Genomic DNA, 27,388 nt, shown 5'->3' with positions numbered 1-27,388 from the left:
CCAGTCCTGGCTCTCAGCGTTCTGTGCTGGTATTTAGCTCTAATTTACTCCTAACTGTCTCTAGAGCCCAGTGAACAGTAGAAGTGTTAGTAATGCTGCTAGACAATATTGACCTCCCATGGTCTGGCAAATTCTCTGCTTCATGCTGCCCTTCTGTTACACCCCTTTCCCAGGCTTGTCAAGAAACTCTTCTTTTGCCCTGATCAGCTAAAAGTAAGCAGCTCCAATCTCTCATCATAGAAACACCGTTCCTTGCCACAATTAGAGGCTAACAGTCCCAGCGAAGGTCTGCTTGAAATTCAGGTTTACGAGACACCAACAGTCTCTGTAGGTGACTGTAGGATCCAACTGTAGGATTACTACAGGATAAATTTATCCTCCCACTCAGCTTTTGCTGGCTGCAGGAATCTTCCGGCTGCAAGTGGATGGGAGTCAGAATTCAGCTGCTCTCTAAGGGATTAAAAGCAAAAGTCCGGGCTGGGCATTTGCTGGACCTCTCCTTTATTATACCTCCCTTCTCCCCCAAGACAAATTGCTCGTAAGCATGTCGAATTTCCTTCTGGCCCTCGGTGGCCTATTTTCCCTTCAAGCACAAGGAAACCACTGTGTCTGTTCCAGTCATTTGTTGTAGTGACATCAAATCATTTGCAGCCCGCAGTCTAGAACCTTAAGAGGCTCAGTCAGCAAAACTGATCAGCCCAGCTCTTCCTCAGGACGAGATATCAGAGCTCAGAGAAGACAACAAAACTGCGGAAGCGGCTGCTTGAGACACAAATCGTTCTCCGGCAGGTACGGAAACGATTAAGATGATCTGTCATTTGGTGTACAGCGGTCTCATGCTGGGAGGACGACATTTAGCTTCTCCCACACAAGCCTCCCACAGCATAAAGACAGCACCTGACAGATCACCAGATAGCGCGAAAGGGAACATACGGAAGGCACTAAGAGACCTAGGATTGGATTCTTTCTTATTCTCCCCCTTTGCATGGCAATTTACCCTGGTACAAAGTGCGTGTGGAATGCAACTTGCTTTTTATCAGTGAGAATGATTGGGAGAGCTATAGGGGAATAGCAAATCAGATCCCTAGCCCTCCTCAAATATTTGATGTTTAGGTACTCTGTACAGGCCAGGTTGTACAGACAGCAGGCTGAGGATGTCTGAGTTTCACTGTTCTTTTAATTATTAAACAGGATACCCACAGAATTGGCTAGCGGGTCTGCTCATGTCTGCACAGCATTCTGAAAACAGAAAAAAAATACACAAGTTCCAGTTTAGGAAAAAAGCCATGAATATGACCTGGAGGACACTGACCCTTTAAGAGGTGAGCAGAGGATAACTCCTCTGGGTGTCTCTTCACTGCATGGTTAGTCTTCACTACATGGAAGATCTCCGTTGACGTGATTGATCTTCTGGAGTTCGATTTAGCAAGTCTAGTTAAGACTCGCTAAATCGAACTCACAAGGCACCCTCGCCAACATCTGATGCTCCTGCTTTTGTGAGGAGTAAGGGAAGCCAATGGGAGCATTTGCTCCAATCAGCCTCCTGCGGTGGGGACACTGCCAAGCTTGGTTTTAGGTAAGCCGACTCCAGCAATGTATTCTACGTAGCTGGAGTTGTGTACCTTAAGCCGAGCTGCTAGGCCTAGTGTGGACCGGGCCTCATCAGGCTCCGACCTCGGTGTTGCCCTGAACCCACCTCTCACACTCACGCACTCGGACCATTGGTGCTTTCACCCCAAACCATCTGGCCTGGTGGGAGTTATGGGCTAAAGTCGCATGTGCTGCTTTCACTGGGGCTGGCAAGCAGGCTTACACACACACACGGGCAGATAGCCCTCCATTGCCCTCCCGCAACTCCTGCCATGTGTCAAGGCCAGTCAAGTTCTCCCCCAATTCATTGGAAAGAATCAGAGGGCCTCCACTTCCCGCAGCACAAAGGATTATGGGATGTACACAAAGGATTATGGGATGTACTCCCCAAAGTCCTAGCAACACAGAGACACAAGGGCAATACCAGTAACTCAAGCATAGCTTTTCAGCTTGACGGCTCAGACCCGAGTGCAGGTCCCACCGGGTTCACGCTGCACAGAAGACATAAGTTAATAGAGCCACCAATGGACAGTAACATCACCACCTGGGCTAGCAGCACTACTGCTCTTGGATTTTAAAACAAGAAGCTGACCCCAGAGGGTCTGTGGCAGAGAGCAAGGCAGGAATAAGAGGTCAGATGAATCTTTATTGCCTGCCCCACTAAGTTTCAGATTCCCCTTCAAACAGGCAGAGGGGTCAGCATTACATTTCTGTCCATTTTCAATACCAGCTTTGCCCTTTCTTGGCTGGGAGAACAGATCAAGACTAATCTGTCCTGACATGCCTGCGGCCAGAGAGGCACCAGCCGCTCAAGAGTAGAATGAATTATGTAGCTAGCTGTTGCTTTCTCTCTTGACATTCAAAATAGGTTTTAGGGATCAGGGTTTGTTAATGTCAGCTGATTTAACAAAGACTCCTCCGATGATCTAAGCCAGCAGTTCTCAACCGATTATCACTGTGGGCCGCACATGCAGCTCTCTGTTACGTGGGCTGCATCCACACAGCATATATACTACCTGTACGGCCCTGAGGCTGTCAAATGATAGAATCACAGAACACTAGAATTGGAAGGGACCTGGAGAGTTCGTCAAGTCCAGTCCCCTGCCCTCACAGCAGGACCAAGCACCATCTTGATCATCCCTGACAGGTGTTTGTCTCATCTGCTCTTAAATATCTCCAGCGATGGAGCTTCCACAACCTCCCTCAGCAAGTTATTCCAGTGCTTAACCACCCTGAGAGTGAGGATGTTTTTCTTAATGTCCAACCTAAGCCTCCTTTGTTGCTATTTAAGCCCATCGCTTCTTGTCCTGTCCTCAGAGCTTATGGTGAACAATTTTTCTCACTCCTCCTTGTAACACCTTTTCTAGGTACTTGAAAACTGCCATCATGTCCTCTCTCAGTCTTCTCTTTTCCAAACTAAACAAGCCCAATTCTTTCAGTCTTCCCTCAGAGGTCATGTTCTCTAGACCTTTAATCTTTTTAGTTGCCTTTCTCTGGGCCCTCTCCAATTTCTCCACATCTTTCTTGAAATGTGGTGTCCAGTTCTGGGCACAATACTCCAACAGAGGCCTAATTAGCACAGAGTAGAGTGGAAGAATGACTTCTGGTGTCTTGCTCACAACACTCCTGTTAATGCGTCCCAGAATCATATCTGTTTGGGTTTTTTTTTTTTTTTTTGGCAACAGCGTCTCATGGTTGACTCATTAATTCATGATCCATAGCTAAAAACGGGCTGCACCTATGTGAGGATTGGGCCACAAGCGGCTTGTGGGTTGCCCACCAACCAAGCGCAGGAGAACACTTTGCTGAGAGGGAGACAGACCTGTCCAAGATTTCACAGTGAACTGGTGGCCGAACTAGGAATGGTTCCCACGTCTTCAGGTTCTTGCTCCTGTAGCTGGGCTGCCAGACCCTGCCTGCTGTAACCTGTAACCCATCTCGCCATCTTCATGCACAACTTCTCAGGACAAAGAGAGTTCCATGGGTGGACTGAGGGGCAGGCGTAACCTGTTGTCCAACCCACATTCCAGCATTCACTGGGCACAGGGAAAGCCCTGATGATGCTGGGCTTGAGTCGAACAGACACCAAAAATGGGCCCACACAGCAGGTGAAGCCAAAAGTTTGATGTTGCCGTCACGCTGGCATTCCAGTGTATTGAACTTTGCCAAACCCTCTTTTTGCTGCCACTTGCAAGATTGTGTGCCCCAACCCTGTGGGCAGCTCTCTGAAGGCGAACGAGTCAGCGCCTGATCCTGAGAGGCACTGGGGACTTATAGTTCTCATAGACTTGTGGCTGAAGCCTCAAAGCCCCTCTGACCCCCAGGGAAGTGAGGACATTTCCCTACCCCCCCAACCAAAATGAAAAGGAACTATTGTAAATGGCATTTACCCTGCAGGGCAAGAACTCTAAGCTTCCAAGACTGTATCCAAGGTGTTCATTGCTAGCCAAGCAGCTGGGATTTGAAGACTGGTCCAAGTCCCTTGTTTGCACAATCTGCATTTCCAAAGCAGACCATTGCTAAAGGTCTCTCACTTGCCCAGCTCTTTTGCTCCCCATGCTTAAATAAAGTCTCAACCCTCCTCGCTTATCAGACGCACAAAACTCTCTGCTTGATGAGAGCTCCACTAAGACCCTAAAACTACAAAACAGAGCAAAAATGGGGGAGGGGGGGAGTATTTTGTGTTTTTACTGTATCTAGCAGCAGCCACAACAGGCGAGGCATCAGAAATCTAAAATAAGACAGGCAGGCTAGCAGAGGAGTGCAGGCAGCCTGGCTGGCTCTTGGGCACTCAGGAAAGGTGGGCCAGTGAGAGACTTGCCCTTCAGCCCCACCCCAAGAGTGTTGAGCATGCAATAGCCGTGGTGATATCAAAAGGAATGGGGGGTGCTCAGCGCCCCGGGAATGAGGCCATGCAGCCTAACTGACATGTTTGCAAGGCCTGCCCACCTGGCAAATGAGTTTACTTGCTTAAGCCCTGCTGGGGAGGATGCTGCAGGCCAAGAAAGGTTCCTCCCCTGAACGGACGGCACAACCCGCCAAGGACCTAGGGGAACAGGCCTGGAAAGATGTTCTTAACTGCAAACTCGAATAGCCAGACCTCTTTAGAGGAGTACGGCAAAGAGGTGGAAGGGCATCAACAGGAGCAGATGATGGGAAACTGTGATCACAGCTTAATGGACACAGGGAATGAGCAGAAGAAATAAAACCGTAATTGAGTCCTCCAGGTCTTTCCATCAGAGCTTCCAAAAGGACGGAGGCGACTTACGCAGCATGGTCCTTGCTGGACAAACACCTCCCACCCCTCCTTTTCCCTCCTAGCTCCCCAGTAAGCATCCCTAGTACAAATCAGAATCCATGAGTCAGAAACCCTCGCAAGCTGTCTGCATTCCACGCCAGCAGCCCCTGCTCCCCATCAAACATCGTCTCCAACGAAAGGGCATGATCAGAGCTGTCAGAAGTTGCATAGTTACACTCAGCACAACCCTGAGGTCTACAAGGCCTGGGGAACAGTCATACGTCTGAGAAGCAGTGAACAACAGAGCAGACAAAACAGAAACAGGCAGGCAAGGGCAACATGCCCCAGTAGCTGCTGACTTACCAAGCTGGAGAATGCCTTTATGTTGCCACCACAGCAAGCCACTTCAACCGTGCCATGGGCTAAGCGTGGCTGGTTCCTGCATGAAACAAAGAGGGGTCACAGAAGAAAGGAAAATAGCCCGTTTCAGTACCCATCAGAAGAGAGCTGTAATCTCAGAACCGCTTATGGTGCTCAACGACTCCCAGAACCACCGATCAAGGCGGTTCAGCCTCCCAGGAATCTACCCCCCCCCCGCTCCCCGCAACAAAGTGAAAGGAGACGGTTGCAGCTGCAGCGACAGTACACACCCCCCTCCTGCAGGCGCTGCGACTTCCGGGGCATCAGCTGAAGCTCAGACAGAGACGTGACATTGCCAATATTTCCTCTGCTGCCATATGCCAAGTGTCAGCAAGGAACATCGAGTGAACGTAACAACTCCTGGGGAACTAGCAGCCAATGCTGAGCTGAAACAAGCGACTATGCTACCAAGCACCACGAAAGGTCACAAACTTAACAGAGCATAAAAAACCATTGCAGCCTGAACAGTGACAGTAGGACAGAGCGGGGGTTAGCCTAGATGACCCTTGCGGTCCCTTCTAACCCTATGGCTCCATGTGGTAGCAGCAGCAAGAGGTAGGTTCCACACCTTGAAGGAACAGGTTGATCCTCCCAGGCCTGGCACCCTCAGGACTTGACTGGTCCCAGAACAGGAAATTTGCCAAACCAAGGATGGTCAATGCACCGGGGTCTCCATTTTTCCTCCTGTCCCCATCTCCCTCCCATAACCCGGCTGCCACTCAGGGCTCTACTGCCACCTGGGAAGAGAGACTCCATGCTCTGCCTGGCGGCTCTGCTTCCACCAGGGGCTCACCCCAGTGGCCCCACGCCTTCAGCTCCATGCTCCATCAGGTGGCCCCGCTGTCGCCAAGGGCTCTTGCCAGCAGTGAAGCTGCAGCCCAGGACTCCACGCTCCACCTGGCAATGCTTCTGGCCCTACTGGGTCACCCCGACCATGCCAGATCAGGGGTGTCGCTGGTCTAGGGAAGTCCAGATTACAGAGTGTCAACTTGTACAAAGAGCCCAACGTTTCCTGAACGGCCTGTGCAAATAAGCAATGGAAACCCACCAGAATGTGAACACGTCTCCAAAGCCTGATGGAAAACAAAGATTCTCCTCTCTTCCTCAAAAGACATCATGTGACAACATGCAGGCAACACCGACTGCCCCACGTCCAGTACACGTTAACGTAAAGAACTCTACAAAGTATTTCCCTGACTGAGAGTCTGAGGTGAATGCACTGGGGAGAGGATGTAGAAAGGGAAAGGCTTTGGGGTTCTTCATAAAACCTGAAGGTATTACCCCCAGGAAACAAAGGTGATGATACCAAATGGACCCAGGACATTACCAATTTGTATTGCAACTGCGCACCGGCTCCTCACAGATCAGAGCTCCAAATCCGTGAGACAGTCCCTGCTACAACTGAGAGAGAAGAGTAGGATGACAGAAGGCAGTGACGTGACTCACCCAACGTAACCCAGCAGATCAGTGGCTGAGCCTGGAATAGAATCAGGTGATCTGACCCTCCAGGCCTGTGTCATACCCACAAGGCCATGCTGCCTCAAGAAAGAGAGCTTGGCCCTGACAGCAGGAATCCTTAACCTCCCTCCGCCTGATTCAATGTAACTGCTGTGCAATGTTGACGTGCAATGTCATTAAGACAGGGATTCTGTTTGCGCCTTCTCAGGGTTCTCAGACGAGGTCTTTCTGACTCCAGCCGACATGCGTGGAAGCACTCCAGCCATAACAACGCAGAATATTTACAATGAGGGAAGCCTCGTTCACCCAACAACTGGAAGCCACTGACAAGTGATTTAGCTACCACAGTAATTGGTTACTTGGCATCTTGGACTGAACCCTCTTCCCCTATGGTCTCTTCTTTATCCTTCATGAGAGGTGGTGTTATCTAACTGCCAGCTCTTTGGCCTTGTAAAGAACAAAGGTGTCCAGTCTGAGCCAAGTAAATACCTTCTCCAGGGATGGAGAGGCTCAAAGGATCTGGGGACAGCGCTTTGCCGGAAAGGGAGTGTTGAGTTTAGTTTTTGTTGGGGTCAAACCCCCAGTGGGGCTCAGCTCCACAAACGTCGCTAGAGTTGAATCGGCTTGTGTCAAGATGGAAGGCAGGCCTACACTACCGAGTTTTGTCGTCACAAAAATGCTGTTAGGCAACAAAATAGTGAGAGAGATCACACTGCAATGTGATTTTAATCAGGCAAAAAACACCCAGTTCCAGCAACGAAAGACTTCCATCCCTACGAGAGACTTTTCTCTTTTCCCCTCCCTTAATTTTCGACAAAGAGCCAGCGTAGACAGCGCTGTTTGTTTTGTGACAGAACTAGTCTCCACAGGCCTGCCGACAGGGGGAGAGGGAACAAAGGGGACAATTGCCCTGGGGCCCAGATATTCAAAGGGGCCCGGAGCCCCAGTCACCGCTGCTGCTACTGCAGCAGTGGCCAGAGCCCTGGGCCCCTTTAAATGGCCGTCAGAGCACTGAGCCAGGTGCTCTGTGAGCTGGGCAGGGGGCCCAGTGCCATGGTCCATGTGGTGCTAAGAGCTGACTGCCCTTTCCCCCTTCCCCCCACCTTGCCCCAGGGCCTACGGTGGCTATTGGCCCTGCTGGGCTTCCGCCAGTATCCCACAATGCCTGCCCTGATCACTGTGCTCGGTGTTTTGATCTCTGCTGCCAGGCCCCTCCCGTTTCAAAGCTCAGGGAAGTGTCTGACAGCTGAGCCAGCTGCTCTATTTGGGGAACAAACAAACAGCAAATCACTTGAATGCTCCGGTTCTGTCCTGCACAAGGAACATGGTGGCAAGCTGACTGCTGCTGCAGGGGGAGGGGGACATGGCTGCTTTTCTCCTGGTAGCTCAGGAGGCTGTGGGAGAAGGCGGAGGGAATCCCAAGGTGCACAGGGGTGAGAAGGCAGAGCTCGTAACACTGCATTGTGGGACACATACCCAGCATGCATTGCTCACTGTCAATGATGGACACGATCCGTCAACAAAGGGAGCAAGGGAGAACACCCTCTGGCGATTTTCATTTTTTAGGTGTCGATGTTAGTGTTGCCAACACAACGTGGCAGCGCAGACATAGCCTGAGCTTGGCTCTTGGAATCAGACACATTAATGATGGGAAGCATCTATTGCTTCAGCTAGCCTAGTCTGTCCCTTGCTGGGCAGGTCCTATGTAGCTGTCTGCTTTCGAGCAGCTCCAGGGAGAATGCCTCCAGCTCTCCCTTGCATCAGGCACCAGCGACATTCACAGCAGAATACGTGCAGTTGGGTTACTCTGATTAGACCAAATGCAGAGCTGGCGTTGTGCCTTTGATGGAGCTGCAAGTGCTCGCTCCGGTCTGAATTTGGCCCTCTCCCTACCACCGACAGGCTCTATTTCCCCCTTGCAGTTCAGGACAGCTTGTAAAGTCCTGGATCAACCTAAGCCACCTGGTTGGCCGACTCGGGGAGCAGAATGCATTTCACTTGGGAGCCAGTTCCAGGACGCGGCAAGTGCTTCACTGAGCAAGGAATCTCTTGGGACGCTCTCAAAGCTTTTCAGAGCACTTGCCCATCCGCAATACACATTTAATTAACAGTGAAGTGCATGAATTCACCTCCTACGGGGACAGCTGAAACCCCTCCTCCCCAAGAATAAAGCCAGAGAAAAGAGAAACAAAAAACAAACACCTGACTCCAGCACCCTTGGACTCTGGGTAAACTCTGGGGGAGCCAGTGCTCATCTGTTGGGCAAGACCTGTCATGGAGCCATTCCACCCCATGCAAGGGGAGTGAAATTTACACACCATGCACTGGCTACATTCATACCCTCTCTCCTGTGCCCTATGGAGCTGGGACTGACAGGAAGCGAGAGGGGGGTGGATGCAACTCCCTGTCCCCGCCCTCAGTCATTTGGGGATCCCAGCATTCACTGCACAGCTAGATTTGTTTCTCCCTCTTCTGGGGCAGGTGTCGGAGTGAGAATCATCTTGGGCTGGCCGTACAGTCCAAGCAGAGGGCCTCTGAAGAAGGTCAGACACACACAAGCCCACCTAGCTTTAAGCCAGTCTTTCCTTTCATGAAGGGACTGTGTGTAGTACAGTCAGGAGGAGTACAGCCAATCGATATGTATGCGGTACAAGCCCATTCATTTCCCCCCGGCCTAAAGTCACTGAAACATCAAGGTCTGTTGGAAATGAATCTCAGGAGCAAGCTGACCAGCCCTGGGACCTCATGGGTGCCACTAGGGGACCAACAGGACTCAGCCTCTTCCCACAACATCGAGCAGCAGCAAGACACCAAGCAAGTTGCTAATCCCGATTCTGCTCTTCCCTGGGGTTAGGCATCGGTTTCATGCTAACGGAATTGCTCTGGCTCTACATCAGAACCTGTGCTACCCTTGCTGCAGTGGGTCTGCACTCAGTGTACTGCGCCCATCCGGACCCTCTAGCTGTCCGGCAGCACCTCATACCACCCTCCATTCCTGCCCGTCAGTCAACAATAACCAGCCCCAAGCCTTCCTAGTTCCTGGAGATCCACTTTCAGGTCTCCCCTGCTGATTCCCATAGCGTGACTGCTCTGACTGCCGCTTCTTTTCCCTTACTTCGCTGGCCCTCAGAGGTCCTGCAGGCTCAGCACAGGGTGGGCCATCAGGCGTGCCCTCTCTGCCACAAGCATGCGCGCACCCCGCCACACCTGGCTGGCGGGGCTTCTACAGAAACTACATCACAGGGATGCAGAGAACACACACAGGAGTCAGGCTCTTTGGGGCATGACTAACCAGCTGAGATTCCCAGGAAAGCAGAGGGTTGCCTTTCACCTGCACGCCATCTGCACAAACTCTTCTTCTAGAGCAGGGTTTCCCAACCTATGGGTCGGGACCCAAATATGGGTCGCCATGACATTTCAAAAGGGTCACCAAGTGGCTCTGCCGTCCCTCCTCCCCCTGTTTTTGAATTGCCTGGGGTCACCAAGTCTCATTGAATTATCAAAATGGATCCCCATCTGGAAAAGATTGGGAACCGCTGTCCTAGAGACCCCCCTCCCCCCCAGCTCCTTGAAGCACCATCTGCACAGTTATTCCTTCCGCTCTCCCCCAGACTGCACCCACCCACTCAGGCCATAACTTTCCACAGGGCACCTGGGCAAGCGTGAGGCCATGGCACCCTCCGTGGGAACAATGACAATGACACACACACGGGGTGGCAGGAGCAGAACACGGCTCTGTGCTGCTAAAGGAGAAAGGGAGCAGGACCCGAAAATGCATCCGCATGGGAGTCGCTGCCATGAACCTGCTTCCAGGCTGCCCTGCCCTGCCCCCCTTCTCCTCCAGCCTCCTGCCCTCCCCTCCAGGGGGGCTGGAACAATTTGCATAGGGAGACCCACTGAACCGAAGTGTAAACCCCGGGTCTCGTGCAAACGGTTTCAAGCCAGGGGCTGCTGCAGCGCCCTCCCCTCCACTCCCCTCGTGCCAGCCCCCATGCTCCCCTCCCCCCGGGCAGCTCGCCCAGCCCCCCGCTGACCGGGCCAAACTTGCTACAAAGTTTCCGCGGACGGGAAGCGCCTCGCGCGGGAAGCCGCGCCGACCTGCAGCGCGCGCCCCGCTGCTGCCGCCGCGTCTCCTTCCCACCGAGTGGCTAGTTCCCTTCCCAGGGCTTTCAGTTTCTACTGACAGGCAGCCCGGGGCACAAAGGATTGTGGGAGTCGTAGTTCTCTCCCCTCCCCCTGGCACAGGGGCCTGCAGACAGGCCGGGGGGAGCAGTAGGGTGCAGCCACTGCCCATGAGAGGCTGGCTCCAGCTGGCAAGTGGGGCCCCCGAGGAGCAGTTGCCTAAACTTTTGGGGTTCTGATTGCTCGCTGCTGCAAAGCCAGGCCCCAGCTAGCCGGGTCTGCTACAAGATGTACCTGTGCTGCATTCACTTTTAGCCAGTGGTTGTTTCCCATCCCCTGAAGGATTTTTGCAACACCCCCCCATGCTCGTGATTTCGCACGTGGAGGAATATATTAGTCCCTCACTTTCTGGGAACATGACACAGCATCCCAGCTCCAATCTGCTCTCTTCCCTTAACTAGTGGGAAAGGGGGCTGCTCATTAGCTACTTAAAATAGGAATCCAGACCTTTTTTCCAGCTCTCCTGCTGGCCTTCTATAAATCATTTAACCTCAACGTGCCTGTTTCTTTCTCTTAAACAGAGGATAATGTGGCCAGGGTTTTCAGATCTGGATACATAGTTAAGTCTATCTTCATATTTAGGTATCCAAATAAAAGGTTAAAGAGATGCTGAGCATAGCCAAATCCCATAGAAATTTTCACAGAATTTTTTCATTTCTTTTGAAAAATGTGTTTAAAAAAAAAAACCCTAGTTTGAGGGGGGTGGGTTAAAATAAGTTGCTCGTTTCACTTTTTCATTGAAAAAGCTAACAATTTTCAGAGAAAAACCAAAGAAAAAATTCTCTTGATATGCTACACCACAAACGCATTTTTCAATAAACTCTGATTACTTTGCAAAGCACATTGGGGCTTTGACTGAAAGGAATTATAGAGATTGGAAAGGTTATTGTTGTAGCATAGACACAGAGGTGCTGACTGAAATAAAAATCAATTTATTACTAGTAAATATTCATTTTGATATGAATTAGCTTCTTTTATGTTCCCTTTCTGTGAATGACAATAGGACTAACTTTTACAACCACCAGTACTTATTAAAAAACCCTCATTATATATTCCTACATAACATTCATTCTCAGCCACCTAGCATAAGTCATACTTTTGCCTTTTGATGTTGCTTTTTAAATAAATTAGGATCAAGTATCCTGCCTCTCCATTGACTCATTTTCTCTGCCAACAAGGAAATTAGCCACAGGTGGAGTCCATATTCTCTAAGGGTGTGATAGTGTACACGTGTACCTAGTTAACCCATGAGCCTAGGGTAATGAGTTAACCTTCACGGTTACACAGCTGTGAAAGTAACAAAATTTCTTACGGGTACTGTCCTATTGCAACCCAGGTCCCTGACAGGTCTTTAAATAGCTCCCTGCTGGCTTTTGCTGCAGCTGTTGCTGGAGCTATGCACTAGGGTGCACCTGCTTACTTTCACCTCTGCCGTTACATGCAGGGCCCCCCTCTACCATGCTGCTGCCTGTGATACAGAGGCAGCAACACGGGGGCCAGGCAGGAGCCAATGCTTGTGGGAAGCAAGCTTCCTTTCAGCATAGAACATAAGAACGGCCGTACTGGGTCAGACCAAAGGTCCATCTAGCCCAGTATCCTGTCTGCCAACAGTGGCCAGCACCAGGTGCCCCAGAGAGGGTGGACCGAAGACAATGATCAAGCGATTTGTCTGCTGCCATCCCTCTCCAGCCTCTGACAAACAGAGGCCAAGGACACCATTTTATCCCCTGGCTAATAGCCTTTTATGGACCTAACCTCCATGAAATTATCTAGCTTCTCTTTAAACTCTATTATAGTCCTAGCCTTCACAGCCTCCTCTGGCAAGGAGTTCCACAGGTTGACTACATGCTGTGTGAAGAACTTTCTTTTATTAGTTTTAAACGTGCTCCCCATTAATTTCATTTGGTGTCCTCTAGTTCTTCTATTATGGGAACTAATAAATAACTTTTCTATATCCGCTCTCTCCACACCACTCATGATTTTATATACCTCTATCATATCCCCCCTCAGTCTCCTCTTTTATAAACTGAAAAGTCCCAGTCCGTTTAACCTCTCCTCATATGGGACCCGTTCCAAATCCCTAATCATTTTAGTTGCCCTTTTCTGAACCCTTTCCAAGGCCAAAATATCTTTTTTGAGGTGAGGAGACCACATCTGTACACAGTATTCAAGATGTGGGCGTACCATAGTTTTATACAGGGGCAGTAAGATATTCTGGGTCTTATTTTCTATCCCTTTCCTAATAATTCCTAGCATCCTATTTGCCTTTTTGACCGCCGCTGCACACTGTGTGGAAGTTTTCAGAGAACTGTCCACGATAACTCCAAGATCTCCTTCCTGATTTGTCATAGCCAAATTAGCCCCCATCACACTGTACGTATAGTTGGGGTTATTTTTCCCGATGTGCATTACTTTAGTTTACACTTATCCACGTTAAATTTCATTTGCCATTTTGTTGCCCAATCACTGTTTGGTGAGATCTTTTTGGAGTCCCTCACAGTCTGCTTCTGTCTTGTCTATCCTAAAGGCTGTGTCTAGACTGGCAAGTTTTTCTGCAAAAGCAGTTGCTTTTGCGGAAAAACTTGCCAGCTGTCTACACTGGCCGCTTGAATTTCCGCAAGAGCACTGACGATCTCATGTAAGAAATCAGTGCTTCTTGCGGAAATACTATGCTGCTCCCGTTCGGGCAAAAGTTCCTTTTGCGCAAAAGTGCGTCTAGATTGGCATGGACGCTTTTCTGCAAAAAGTGCTTTTGCGGAAAAGCGTCCGTGCCAATCTAGATGCTCTTTTCCGCAAATGCTTTTAACGGAAAACTTTTCCATTAAAAGCATTTGCGGAAAATCATGCCAGTCTAGACTTAGCCAAACAGTTTTGTATCATCCGCAAACTTTCCACCTCACTGCTTACCCCTTTCTCCAGATCATTTATGAATAAGTTGAAAAGGATTGGTCCCAGGACTGACCCTTGGGGTACACCACTAGTTACCCCTCTCCATTCTGAAAATTTACCATTTATTCCTACCCTTTGTTTCCTGTCTTTTAACCAGTTCTCAATCCAAGAAAGGACCTTCCCCTCTTATCCCATGGCCATGTAATTTACACAAGAGCCTTTGCGAGGGTTTATACGTTTACATAAATCCATGCATTTTAACATCCCTAATATTCTCCTGCCCCCTCAGAAGTTGTAATATGATTATTCTTGTGCAGGGTTCAGCTTTGCCTTCACAGAGAAACTTTAAGAAGGTGACTCTATAGCTTTATTTAACAGTGGAATGATTAAGCCTTGTTGCCAGGCCTTAGAGGTAGGAGGAAATGTTACCCTTGCTTTGATCTTTACCTTTTATGAAGCGTGCAGTGAGTCTTTGCTTTGTTTTCAGCTCGCAGCTGTACAGGGCTGCAATTTTGGAACAATACTGAACAAAGATGATCAAATGTTTGAAGACAGAGACTGGCCCAAGTTGTACATTCATCACTGATGAGGTCACAAAGAGCCAGAGGGGAGGTTGTAACCGATGATCAAAGCACGTAGCCTACGTGGGTGCCTTAACAGCCATTCTCACGTGCTTTCTCTGGCCTGCTGCTTGCTGAAGTGCAAGCCCAGTCATCATTGGGGGAGGAGGAAAGATGCAAGCTGCACCCAGACTCTGTACCCTCATGGTGAGGAGGACCCCCCAGGTGGGAGGTTGAAGACCCAGGGTCTAGTCCCCATGGTATGGTTATTTATCCACAGTGGAGCAGCTTCTGTAGGACAGATGGAAAGTGCGCTTCCCTCCCATCAGAATGTCCTTTACTGCGGGGCTAGAGCACTCTCCTAGAAGGGAAATAGAATTTGAAAGGGAGTGGGATTCTTTCTCCTACTTTGGCAGAAGGGGTCATTGAACCTGCATGTCCCACCTTGCACGTGAGTGTTCGAACACTATAAGGTCACTTGCACTTTCCCCTCCTTTGGCCAGCCTGTGAATGGGAACCAATATGGTAGGTGGCCCCTGAGCACACCTGACTTTCACTGGTTTGTGATTCATCAGGGCTGAGGCAGGGGATGGGTCCCTGGAAATCTAGAGGGAGAGAGCAGAGCCTCCAGAGGCAGAAACTTAGGTGCCAAAGGAACTTTTACCTTGAAACCGAGGGGCCAAGACATCTTAGGCACTGAGTGGGTTTGGCGGGAGTTTGGTAGATTACAGAGCAGCCTAAAGCTGGTTCCTTGGCACCTTTGTGGATCTGGACATCACCCTCATGGGGTACGTCTAGACTACAGGGTTTTGTCGACAGAAGTTTTGTCGACAGATACTGTTGACAAAGCTTCTGTCGACAAAGAGTGTCTAGACTACCTCCAATTCTGTCGACAAAGCAAGTCGCTTTGTCGACATAACAGTGTGGACGCAAAGGACAGTGTAGATGCAATAATGCCTTCTATCGACAGAACTCTGTCAATAAAAGGCGTTATTCCTCGTAGAATGAGGTTTACATACGTCAACAAAACTGCTGAGTTTTGTCGACGTTATGTCGACATAACTCAAAGGCAGTGTGGATGCAGGTATAGTTTTCTCGACAAAAGTCCACTTTTGTCGACAAAACCCTGTAGTCTAGACACACCCTTTGTGTCAAAATGGGGATAACAGCACAGCCCAGACTCACCAGGGCACTGCGAGGATAAACACTTTAGAGACTAAAGTGCTTTGCGATTGGCTGATGAAAGTGGATGGAAGGAGGCATTTTTAGTCTTCTTTAAATAGATTAGCAAGATGCTGCTCTCCCATTGAAATTGATGGCAAACCTCCCATTGCTTGGTATTGTACCCTGCCTAATTTCCCCCCATACACACACCCCTAAAGAAGAATGAGCATGGTAAAATGGCTCCTTATTTGTTGTGGAAGACAAGATGCTAGTAAAGAAGCATGAACTGTTACAATATTTTACAGCTGAATTACATTCCGGAGAAAGTCAAACTCTCATTTCAAGTCAATTCACCCTGTGCATGCGAGGCTGTTCACTAGCTCCCTCTCTGTGGTAGATGGTAGGGAGCCTAAGGTAATGCCAGAGGACCTGAGATAATTAGTTAAACCATTATAATGTTATTGAGGAGTTTGTTGTCAGAGGGAAATGAATGGGAAATGCCCACGTTTTTGCTGGGTCACGTGGTCAAGTTAACAGCATCGTTTTTCAAGCTGAAGTGTGAATATTTGCTAAACTGTGTTTATTGGGCCGTATGTTACTGTTCAGGATAAAGGGAAAGATGAATCGCAGTAGACACTGACCGCCTAGTGGCCTCTGCAGGAACTGCCCTTGTATTCAAGTAGCAGAGGAGGAATGGCCCAGAGGAAAAGGGCTAATAGCTGATACTACAGGATTGTGGCAGGTCTGTTTGGCCTGGGACAGACCATGATACTCATCTCTCATTCAGAAGGGTCCTGGATAATAGGAAGCTTCCTCTGTTATTGGAGGGCAGGGATGTAACTAGCCATGAGAAATGTGAAATGTGCATCCTGGCTGAGTTGCCGATTTCTCCTCCCCACTTGCTGCAAAGTAGTTGAAGCTCAACCCTGGATAAGGAGCCAGCGCAAGGCCTGTGTGCTACTTAACACCTTAAAAAGGGGAGTGGGACTTGCAGGGGTGGCCCTTCTATAAATGCTTAGGGTCATGCGCTGGCTCCCCTGTTCAGGGGCAGCTTTCCCCAGCTAGAGCTATTCTCCAGAAGGACACGTGGTTCTGCTCTTTTACACAGTGGGTGAAGTCGATAGCATGGTCTGAGCATGGGACTGGGAGCCAGGACATCCTGAGTTCTAAGGATAGTTCACAGATAAGGTGCCGGGAGATGTCTCTCGGAAAAGTTCCCGGGTTATGTAGGATCAATCAAGTTGGCGACATTTGTGTGCTGCAAGTGGCTTGTGGGTACTTACAGCTTGTTATATCAACTATCCATTCTAGTCTCTCTAGGTTTTTATCCTGGTACCTGACCACCTTCCAGACATGCATTAAGGGCTGTGACTGACATCTGTCAGCTGTGATTCATTCTCTCTCCTTTCTCCCCCTGGGGAGAATTGTGAGTGCAGAGGAGTGGGGGGTTTTGGTGGTGGTGGTGGTTTGGTATTTTATCTGTCCATGTCTCTCTGTAAAAACAGTGAGCAATCCTGTGGCACCTTAGGCTAGGTCTACACTACCAGGTTATTTCAAAATAAGTTATTTCTAAATAATAACTCCTGAAATAACTATTTTGAAATAAGCTTATTTCTCTTCACAAGCAGGAGTTATTATTTCAAAATAACAGGCTCGGTAGCGTGGACGCTCATCTTGTTATTTCATAACAAGGGCGGGGGGTTATTTCAAAATAACTCCTCAGTGTAGACATGCCCTTAGAAACTAACAAATATATAGGATCAGGAGCTTGTGTGGGTAAGACCCACTTCATCAGATGATCTGGAGTGGAAACAACAGAATCCAAGGTATATATAACAGCAAAAGCAGTTACTTGTCACTTGTAGGATCTGTGTTAATGATGCTAATTAAGAGGGCTGCATGTGTCCCTGTGAGGAAGTGGGGGAGTTTTGTGGAGGTTCAAAAGGGGGTTGCATGCAGAGTGGGGCACTCAGTGTCCCTATGTGTTATAGGTTTCATGCGGCAAGGGAGTTTGTTGTTACAGGGAACAGCACAGAACTGGAGACTCCAGCGACTGGTGACCAGCAGACCCAGCTCAGAGGGCACAGTTGGTTCTGGCCAGTGGAAGGACAACGGGCTGAAGAGAGGAGACCTTGGTGACCTGCCCAGCTTGTTCCAGCCAGGGGAGAACAATGGATGGAGGAGAGGGGCCCAGGTGACCTTGTTTACCTGGATAGAAGACAATGGAGGGGCTTCTGTAGGGGATATTGTATATGGAGATATCCCTATCTCATAGAGCTGGAAAGGACCATGAGAGTCCACTGCCCTCATGGCAGGACCAAGCACCATCCCTGACAGATTTGCCCCAGATCCCTAAATGGTCCCCTCAAGGATTGAGCTCACAACCCTGGGTTTAGCAGGCGAATGCTCAAACTACTGAGTGATCCCTCCCTCCAGAAGGGGGCTTCTGAACAGGACAGTGAGGGTATGTCTAGACTGCATCCCTCTGTTGGTAGAGAGATGCAGATTAGGCAGGTCGACATTGCAAATGAAGAGGGGATTTAAATATCCGGGCTTAATTTGCATAAAAGTGGCTGCCATTTTTGCCGACTCAGGAGGCATAAGGGATCTGTTGGAAAAGGCTTTTTGCTGGGAAAGACATACCCTGAGAGAACAGGCAGAGCCCACCTAGCTGCAGGAGAGACTCAGGCATGCTGGGCTAAGGGAGACCAGGCCCACAGAGCTGCGAGTCCCTTTGTTGTGTTCAAAGCTCAATAAACCCTCCTGTTTTGTGCTGGCTGAGTCTCGCTCTGGGCTGGAGAACAGGGCTGCACTATTCCCTCTGGGAGTGGAGACCCCAGAGGTCCAGAGGGAGTGGACCCCCTGAGGGGGCTCACGGCAGAGGCAGGTGTGTGGAAGGCCCAGAGAGGCGCTATCCCGGAGGGGCAGACCCCCCAGGTGAGAATGGACTCCCTGAGACAGGGCTGTCACACTGCCGCTATATTGGAGTGGGCTCCCCCAGAAGGGGCTGCTGAAAGTGAAGGGGGGTGTTCCACCCGGGTACCAATGGGCCAAGTGTGGGCACAACCTGTGAGCCGTGACAGTCCCGTTTATAGTTTTTGATGTGAAGATGTGAATGTCAAAGGTGGGGAAATGGCCACTGTAGTGTGTTAACCAGTTAATATCTTTATTCAAGTCCAGGCTGACAGTGTCAAACTTGTAAGTGAACTCCAGTTCAGCAGTCTCTCTGTAACTGGGTGGTCAAATTCCTTTGTAGAAACATGTTGTTCTATGTTAGGTTAGCAAAAGGCAGGTTGGACAGTTGTCCCTGACACTTGGAGTAGAAGGTGATGTGGTCTGTAATGGACCGTCGTTCCTGGGGGACATCATCCCATAGTCTCAACCCACACCTAGCAAGTTGTGTCCTCTGTACAGATGAGCTTTCTCCTTCCGGTAGAAAGTCCCACTGTGCCCAAGGATTGGCGCTGTCAACCACAATCTTCATCCTGACATCTTAGACTCCTTCAGATACACTAGGCACAGGGCAGGGAGCGCCTTGAAGATAAGGGCTAAGATCTTGAACTTGACTCTCTGGGAGGCTAATGCAGACAGCCAAGGGCAGCTCCAATGTGCTCACCACAGCCTGTGTTTTTAAGGGGTCGTGCTGCAGCATTCTGCACTAGCTGGTGTTTCCCAAGTGACAAACCCTTGCATTGCTGTGGCCCAGATGGGAGGTGAGAAAGGTGTCATCACCCACCGGGATGGGACGGAGTCCCCTAGCCACATGGCAATAGTAGAACATGTTCCTCTGGGGTGCTGCGCTGTGCATGTCTAGCCATGGCCAGGCATCCAGGAGTGTGCCCCTTCAGCTGAAGGAGTCTGCAATACTCAGGTCAACTGGCATGCAGCCTGCCCCCGAGGGAAGCTAAATATGCAAAAGCAGTCGCTGATTTTCAGTGTCCCGATTTTGTGTGCCAAGTGTGAGACACCTTAGGCTCAAGGAACACCGAGTAGTCCTATGGCACCTTAGAGATGAACAAAAATATATGATATCATGAGCTTTCCTGGGTAAACACCACTTCATCAGATGATGAGCTGGAGAGGAAATAACAGAATGAAGATATTTATAAGGGGGTGGGGAGTGCCTGTCAATTGTAGCACTGGTGCGAATGAGGCTAATTAAGTGGGCTGGAAGTGTGCCATACATAGCTTTTGATGTGAAAATGCAGCTGTTAAAGGCAGGGGAGACTGGTTTTATTATGCAACATCCAGTGAATGGCTTTGTTCAAACCCAGGGAAACAGTGTCAAATTTGCAGATGAACACCAATTCCGCCCTCTCTCTCTGTAATTGGCTTGTGAAATTCCTTGGCAGAAGAACAGCTACCGTATTTTCCGGCGTATAAGGCGACTGGGCGTATAAGACGACCCCCTAATTTTCCAGTTAAAACATAGGTTTTGGCCGATACTCGCCGTATAAGACTACCCCCCCCTTCTGAGGCAACACCATTTAAAAACACCAGCCCGCTGGATGTGCCTTAATACAGTACTGTAGCTTCGGCTACATACAGAACGTCCCTGTGCTGATACTGTGTGTACCGCGCTGAGCCAATCCTGGCAAGCCGTGTATTCTATTAATGCATACAAAGCCTGCTCGGATTGGCAAAGGTTGTAATAGCCCGCCTCTCTGACTCAGCCAATCCGAGCAGGCTTTGTATGCATTAATAGATGACACCGCTTGCCGTGATTGGCTCAGCGCGGTTCATACAGTATCAGCACAGGGACGTTCTGTATGTAGCCGAAGCTACAGTATGTTTATACCCGGCGTATAAGACGACCCCTGATTTTTGGGGGATGTTTTTTAGTATAAAAAGTAGTCTTATACGCCAGAAAATACAGTACTTTTAAATCCACTGCTTAGTGCCCAGGCAGGTTAAAATGTTCTCCTGCAGGCTTATGCATGTTACCATTTCTGATGTCTGATTTGAGACCATTAGTCCTTTGTCACAGAGCCTGTCCAGTGTGTCCAATGTACATGGCAGAGGGAGAGGGCATTGCTGGCACTAGATGGCGTAGATCACATTAGAGGATGTGCAGTCAGATGAGCCCCTATGTTGCGGCTTGTCCGGTATCACTTGTATAGTTATGTGGACAAGGTTAGATATTATTAACTGGACTGCAGTATCACGCCTACTTCACTAGGGGAATTGCGTATATTGCACTAGACACTGTACATACACCAGTGGGGGGCAACGAGCGACCCATCGGGGCTCTATGTGCAACCCATACACACACCCCCTCTGTCGCTTGTCCTGCACCTTTCACACGCAGGGGGTTCTGCACTGAGGGCCACTTTTCCCCCTCCCTCCCAGCACTTCCAGAACACCATGAATCAGCTGATTCATAGCATTCAAGCTCGGAGGAGCAGGAGCAGGGAGAGGAGGTGGGGAAGAGACCAGGCAGGGATTTGTTAGGGTACGTCTAGACGACAGGCTTTTGTTGACAGAAGTTTTGTCAACAGATACTGTCGACAAAGCTTCTGTCGACAAAGAGCGTCTAGACGACATCCAGTTCTGTTAACAAAGCAAGCCACTTTGTCGACATGACAGTGCAGATGCAAAGGACAGTGTAGATTCAATAACTCCTTCTGTCCACAGAACTCTGTCGACAAAAGGTGTTATTCCTCATAGAATGAGGTTTACAGCCATCGACAAAACTGCCGAGTTCTGTCGACGTTATGTCAGCAGAACTCAGCGGCAGTGTAGACGCAGGTATAGTTTTGTCGACAAAACCCTGTAGTCTAGACACACCCTTACTGTAAAATAAGGGTAAGGTGTCTTTTTTTATCATTTGAAGTTGATGGAAGTTCTAGGAATACAAGAGTGATTAAAGCATTTCTCCTTGTTTTGAAAGATTCAGTATGCCGCGTATTACTATATTTAATCTTACTCTTGGGGTCACAGCTAGTGCACACGCCTGATTTCAATCTTGCGGCCCATGGAGACAAAAGAAGGGGCTGCTCATGTGGCCCACTCATTAGCCTTGGTTGCCCATTGCTGACATACACTAAAAGCACCGAGCACACACACGGCTCCTTTGGACTTCAACCAAAGTTACAAATGTCTGAAAATCAGAGCTCTGTAGTGTTTTCAGCTGGGACTCCCAATTTGGGCCAGTCAAAATCAGCAATCACTACTGGAAAATGAAGGCCCTAACCTTCAATTTCCCCTTCTATAAAATACAATTTAGAGCAGGAGTGGGATGGGGGCCACAGATCCACAGAAAAATCAGTCAGGGGCTGCACACAAGTGAAAAGCAAAAATAAAACACCCCAACAAACAAAAACAACCCCCCCCCCAACCCTCACTGGCATGGCTCCTTACTGAGAAGGAGTGTGTGTTTGTGCCTCAGTTTCCCTGGGCACTGCAGCCCTATCTGCATGAGGAGGAGAAGGTTGGGCATGACTCACTGTGGAAGTATGTTCATTCTCTCAGGTCCTGAAGATCAGGTGACAGCAAATAACACCTTAGACCTGGAAGCAGGACAAAGCAGGAGGTGGGGCTGCCCGGGGGGCTGTGAGCAGTGGCTGAGAGTGGAGTGTGATGTTGTGTCACAATCAACTCTGGATTAAACAAAGACTGTGAATAGCTTGCTAACTACAAAAGCAGCTTCTGCTCTCTTGGAATTCACACCTCCAGATCAGCTGCTAGAAGTGGGCCTCATCCTCCTTGATTGGATCCACCTGGTCATCTCCAGCCTGATCCTGGCCTGCATATTTATTCCTGCCTCTGGAAATTTCCACTACATGCATCTGACGAAGTGGGTCTTTGCCCACGAAAGCTTATGCTCCTACACTTCAGTTAGTCTATAAGGTGCCACAGGACTCCTCGTCGCTTTTGCAGATTCAGACTAACACGGCTACCCCTCTGATACTCGTCACAGTGAGTTAGTTTTCGGCTGGCTGGGGGAGAAGCGAGTCTAGCTGGCCTAGCTGGGGCTCTTGGCCCCCTTTCCCCAAGAGGGATTGTACTGAATGTTCCTGTAACGAGACGGCTGAGCTATGGCCGTGACTCTGTGAACCAATAACCCTTCTGTTCTACCTGCTGGCTGAGGATGGGGGGTGCAGGGCCTGGGGACTTCCCCACACTCAGTGACACAAAGACCGAAAGTCTGTTCAGCATTGGGAAAAAAAAAGGAGTTAATAACCATGTATGAAAAAACAAATCTAATGAGAACCGCAGCAACCCCCAACTCATGTATTATGTTAGAAGGCAAAGGAATACAAGAGGTGAGTCAGTTCCCATACCTGGGCTGTTACATGCCAACAGGGACAGCCAAAAGGAAATAATGTCTTGAACTGGCAAGGCAGCAGCTGCATTCACCAGCTTATACAAGATTTGACCATTGAATATCTACTGCTTAAAGATCAAACTGCAACTCAAATGTTATTTCCACCTTAACATGTGGTTGTGAATGCTGGAAATTCCCCCCAAAAGTCCAGACAAACATCTCCATGCCTTCCAAAGCAAATGCTTCAGGAGGTATTATGGGGGAATGAATTTATAATAAATGCTGTGTTTTCTCAGTGAGTTCAACAGCCCTTTTCCCCCAGAAAAACAGGTGATGGAAATACCAGGGACATGGGTTAAGAATGAAACAAGTGTGTCTGCTATGGGGCAGGTGGGGGAACCTGCAAATGAAACCAACCGAAAAATCCCTCCACACAATTTTCAGAGGGGGAAAATTCATGGATCCTAACAACAGAGAGGACGGGCAAAGAGAGGCCCAGGATAAACAGAGATAGTAGAGCCTTATTTGCACTATAGTGATGATGAAGGTACAGAAAGGATTCGGAAACTCTCATAGCTTGAGGGTCACAAGCTAAATATGAGTCAAAGCAAACATCATTCTGGGCTGCATTAACGGAGTGTTCTGAGTAAGACATGAAAAGTCGTTCTTTCCCTCTACTCTGCGCTGGTTGGGCCGCAGTTGGAGTTGTGTGTCTGGTTCTGGGCACCACACTTCAGGAAAGATGTGGAGAAATTGGAGAAGGTTCTGAGAAGAAAAATGATTCAAGGTCTAGAAAACAGGACCTGCGAAGGAAGATTGAAAGAGTTGGGTTTGATTAGTTGGGAAAAGAGAAGACTCAGGGTATGTCTACACTACAAAATTAATTCAAACTAACAGCCGTTAGTTCGAATTAACTTTAATAGGGGCTACACATACAAACCGCTAGTTCGAATTTAAATCAAACTAGCGGAGCGCTTAATTCAAACTAGGTAAACCTCATTCTACGAGGATGACGCCTAGTTCAAATTAAGTAGTTCGAATTAAGGGCTGTGTAGCCACTTAATTCGAACTAGTGGGAGGCTAGGTCTTCCCAGGTTGCCCTGGTGGCCACTCTGGGCCAAACCAGGGAAACTCTTCTGCCCCCTTCCCAGCCCCGGAACCCTTAAAGGGACACGGTCTGGCTACAGTGCTTGTGCCAGTTGCAAGCCTGCCATCACCCAGCCAGCAGGCCCTGCACCTGGCACGGCATGAGCCAGCCACCCGCTGCCACCCAGCCCTCCACCTCTTCCCGGGACCAGGCTGGCGGCTCCCAGGAGCCTGCCCAGGGCCGCAAGAGGCGGGCGCCCACCTGGTCTAGTGCGGAGATCGTGGACCTCATCGAGGTTTGAGGGGAAGCCTCCAACGTCTACAATCTCCGCACTAGCCACAGAAACGCTGCTGTTTACAGCCGCATGGCTGACAGCCTGGCCACCAGAGGCCACATGCGGACCCGGGAACAGGTCCACTGCAAAATAAAGGACCTGCAGCAGGCCTACTCCAGGGCCTCCCAGCCAGGGGCCGACCCAGATGCATGCCCTCATTATGAGGCTTTGGACTGCATCCTGGGGGCTCACGCAGTCCATGCCCTCCGGGTGGTGATCGACCCCGGGACAGAGGGCCCCTTCCCTGACACGGAGCAGGAGGAGGATGCCGAGAGCCAGGAGCCTGCAGGGATCCTGCCTAGGACCCCCAAGGCACCCCACAGAGCACATCAGCTGTGTCATCCGAGGCCGGGGAGGGCTCCACATGTGAGTGCCATCATGTTCCCCTTATGCGTATGGGGGGAGTGGGGAGAGAGGGAGCCCAGGGACCGTGCGCCTGGGCCTTGCCCACCATGGAGCAGCAGCTGGGTGTCATGCAGGGGCCCTGGCCCGTTCCCCACATGCCAACCTCGCCTTGCAGAGGGGGGCTGGGTTTCACCCACTGTTTTCCCCAGGGAGAACTGACCACTGCTCTTGTTTCACCACAGCCGCAGCACTTGGGACTGCAGGGCACACCAGGAACCTGGAGGACTACCAGAGGTGGCACCTGCGGCTACTGGAGCACCAGCTCCGCACCCAGGACCACTGGGTCCGGGAGGACCTGCGGCTGTGGCTGTGGCTGTGGCTGCGGCTGCGGCAGCAGAGCTTGGAGGTGCTGGAGGAGCAGGGCCGTGCCCTCAGAGGTCACCTCCAGACCTTGGTGGACAGGTTCCTGCCTCCTTCTGCTCCAGCCCCTGCGGCTGCCTCTGCTCTTGCTCCTTCTCCCACCCCTGCTCCCCCTCCTGCTTCCTCCGCACCCCCCATCCCTCCTGCCCCACCCTCCACACCCACTCCCCCCCAACGCCCCTACACGTGCAGTGCTGTGAGACGGAAGAGCCAGCAGGACCCCCAACCCTGAGCTTTCCCTTCCCTTCCTCCTCTTTCCAGCTCCCTCCTCCCAGGTTTCCCCCTCCCCTCTCCTCTCCCACCCTCACTCCTCCCTCCCCCCACCCCAGTTATGTAAAATAAAAAGATTTTTGTTGGCAAAACAGGTGCCTTTATTTGACATTAGGAAGGGAGGTTAGGGAGGGGAAAGGGGAAGGAGGGGAGGGTAGAAGAAGGCCCCAGTGGGGCATGCAGGGAGAGTTCAGTCCTCCTCCACATGGAAGCTCTCCCTGCAGGGCTTCCCAGATCTGGTAGGCCCCCCGCTGGGCCTCCCGGATGGCAGCGGTGCGGGGCTGCGCGTACTGGCCAACCATAGCCATCCAGGCTGGCAGGAAAGCCTCCCCTTTCCGTTTGCATAAATTGTGCAGCACACAACATGCTGCCACCACGGGAGGGATATTGTGCTCGGCGAGGTCGAGGCAGGTGAGGAGGCACCTAAAGCATGCTTTCAGTTGGCCGAAGGCCCCCTCAACCACAATGCAGACCCTGATGAGCCTGGCATTGAAGGCCTCGTGGGAGGGGTTGAGGTGCCCCGTGTACAGCTTCATCAGCCAGGGCTGTAGGGGGTAGGCCACATCCCCCACCAGGCAGATGGGCATGTCCACGTCCCCGACCCTGATGTGGTGGTCGAGGAAGAAGGTCCCGGCGTGCAGCCTCTGGCACACGGAGGAGTTGCAGAACACCCTGGTGTCATGTGCCTTGCCGGACCAGCCCACGTTTATGTCCGTGAACTGGCCCCAGTGGTTACACATGGCCTGCAGGAGGACGGAGAAGTACCCCTTGTGGTTGATGTACTAGGAGGCTTGGTGTTCTGGGGCACGGATGGGGACGTGCGTCCCATTGATGGCCCCCTGCAGTTGGGGAAGACGAGGGCGCTGAACCCCTGGATGACCGCGTCCGGGTCGGCGAGGCAGACCACCCTGCAGAACAGCACCCGGTTGATGGCCATGACCACTTGCAGAAAGACACAGCAAACCGCGAATCACTGGGGCGCCCGGGTGGCTGGGAGTGTTTGTTCCCTGGCTCTGCTCCGTGCCCCACTCCTGGAAGCAACCCCCACGGGCGGCATGTAGTAAGGCCGGGACAGACCGAACCCTCCCGTGCGGGGCACTTAAGCCTCCTCCCCCGCCCCCATTTTCCTGGGGCGCCCCATCCCCTCCTTGCAGCCTCCCCCCCCCCGGCCCAGTGGCTGGTGAGTGCCGTACCTGCATGAGCACTTCTCCGACGGTGGATTTCCCCACACCGAACTGGTTCATGACGGATCGGTAGCTGTCCAGTGTGGAGAGCTTCCACAGAGCGATGGCCACATGCTTCTGGAGAGGGATGGCAGGCCTCATGCGAGTGTCCTGTCGCCGCAGAGCAGGGGCGAGCCACTTGCAGAGCTCCAGGAAGGTGTCCTTCTTCATCCTGAAGTTCTGAGTCCACTGTTGGTTTGGTCTCCCCAGCGCTCCAGGACGATGCGGTCCCACCAGTCGTTGCTGGTGTCCAGATGCCAGATGCGGCGGGGCACGCTGGAGTCCGGGCCCTGCTGCGGCTCCTCTGCGGCCCCCAGGAAGGCCAGGGGGAGAGGCAGGGGGTTGACGTGCACCAGATGGTGCCAGGCAGCTTCCAACCATTGCTGGCAGGCTTGCCGCAGCAAGTCCAAAAACTGGAGCAGCATGCCCAGGGCGAGCTCTGGCTCCATGGTGCCAACTGCGGCGACGTCCCCAATGGGAACCACCGACACAGGCAGGCAGAGAGGAAAACGCTTTGCTGTCCCTCTGCGAGGTAGGCAAGCAAGCGGAAAAGCTGAGAACCGGCTGTCCAGGGGGGTCCCTTTAAGCACGAGCCTCAGATAGCCTCAGACAGCAGCCACACAAAGCAACTACTGACCTAATGCCCTGCCAGAATTGGATTCAGCCACCCTTAAATGCCCCCCTGCGTCCAATCAGTGTGGACATGCTATTTTGAATTAGCAAAACGCTAATTCGAATTAGTTTTTGGGTCTAGATGCATTAATTCGAATTAGCTTATTTCGAATTCACTAATTTGAAATAAGTTAGTTCGAATTAGTGCTGTAGTGTAGACATACCCTAAGAGAGGACATGATGGCTATATCTACACTACAGAGTTTTCAGAAAAACAGCTGTTTTTCTGAAAAAACTTCACTTACGTCCACACTGCAATCGCTTTCTTT

General features: G+C 50.7%; 1 protein-coding gene across 7 annotated transcripts in view; it reads right to left on the bottom strand.

The window, feature by feature from the left end:
* Positions 1-14,265, bottom strand: part of MIB2 (MIB E3 ubiquitin protein ligase 2) — a 144,553-nt gene extending 130,288 nt beyond the window's left edge. For 4 of the 7 annotated variants that reach the window (XR_012897327.1, XM_075906510.1, XM_075906508.1 and 1 more), the window contains exons 1-2: positions 10,741-10,887; positions 5,192-5,267 (exon numbers count right to left, since the gene is read on the bottom strand). The gene's annotated coding sequence lies outside the window, so the exon portion shown is untranslated. Of the gene's footprint in view, positions 1-5,191; positions 5,268-10,740; positions 10,903-14,224 lie in introns of those variants that run through there. The other 3 variants (XM_075906513.1, XM_075906509.1, XM_075906511.1) reach the window with 2 other exon arrangements.
* Between the last annotated feature and the right edge of the window lie 13,123 nt (positions 14,266-27,388).

This window comes from Pelodiscus sinensis, chromosome 23 (genome assembly GCF_049634645.1).
Source record: "Pelodiscus sinensis isolate JC-2024 chromosome 23, ASM4963464v1, whole genome shotgun sequence".
NCBI classification, from domain to species: Eukaryota; Metazoa; Chordata; order Testudines; family Trionychidae; genus Pelodiscus; species Pelodiscus sinensis.
This window is presented reverse-complemented; position numbering and strand designations above follow the sequence as displayed.